The 967-nt window shown below is 43.1% G+C and overlaps 1 non-coding gene across 1 annotated transcript; it reads left to right on the top strand.

Moving 5' to 3' along the window:
• The first annotated feature begins 650 nt into the window (after window positions 1-650).
• TRNAR-CCU (transfer RNA arginine (anticodon CCU)) lies at window positions 651-723 on the top strand. The gene has a single exon. It is a non-coding gene; the product is annotated as a tRNA-Arg (tRNA).
• Window positions 724-967: the final 244 nt, after the last annotated feature.

Genomic DNA, 967 nt, shown 5'->3' with positions numbered 1-967 from the left:
AACCTGTGGAATGGGAGAAAGTATTTACAAATGACGTGACTGACAAGCGCTTAATTTCCCAAATATACGAACAGTTCATACCACTCTATCAAAAAAGCAAACAAACTAATTTTTTAAATGGGCAGAAGACCTTAATTTCTCCAAAGAAGACATCTGTAGGGCCATTAGGAAAGTGAAAAGGTGCTCAACATCGATAATTACTAGGGAAATTCAAATAAAAACTGCAATGAAATACCACCCCACACTGGTCAGAACGGCCATCATTGAAAAGTCTACAGGGGAGACTTTTCTGGTGGTCCAGTGGTTAGGAATCTGATTGCCAGTGCAGGGGACATGGGTTTGATCGCACATGCTGTGGAGCAGCAAAGTCCATACGACACAACTGCTGAAGCCCAAGTGCTCTCTACTGGGCCCACCCACTGCAACTACTGAGTTTGCATGCTATTGAGTCCAAAGGCTGCACCTACTGAAGCCCAAACACCTAAAGCCTGTGCTCAGCAACAAGAGAAGCCACTGCCGTGAGAAGCTTATGAACCACAAAGAGGAGTATCCCATGTTCACTGCACTAGACAAATCCTGCGCACAGCAATGAAAACCCAGCACAGCCATAAATAAATGATAATTAAAAAATATAAAAGTTTACAGGGACTTCCCTGGTGGTCCAGTGGCTAAGACTATGCACTCCTAATGCAGGGGGCCTGGGTTTGATTCCTGGTCAGGGAGCTGCAAGCTTGTGTGCCGAAGATCTTATGGGCTGCAACCTGATGCAGCCAAAAAAAAAAAAAAAAAAAAGTCTACAAATAAATGTCAGAAAGGGTGTGGAGAAAAAGGGACTCTCTTACACTGTTGGTGGGAATGTAAATTGATGCAGCCACTATGGAAAATAGTATGGAATTTCCTTAGAAAAACTAAAAACAGAGTTGCCATGTGATCCAGCAATCCCACTTCTAGACATATATCTGGAGAA

This window comes from Capricornis sumatraensis, chromosome 8 (genome assembly GCF_032405125.1).
Source record: "Capricornis sumatraensis isolate serow.1 chromosome 8, serow.2, whole genome shotgun sequence".
NCBI lineage: Eukaryota > Metazoa > Chordata > Mammalia > Artiodactyla > Bovidae > Capricornis > Capricornis sumatraensis.
This window is presented reverse-complemented; position numbering and strand designations above follow the sequence as displayed.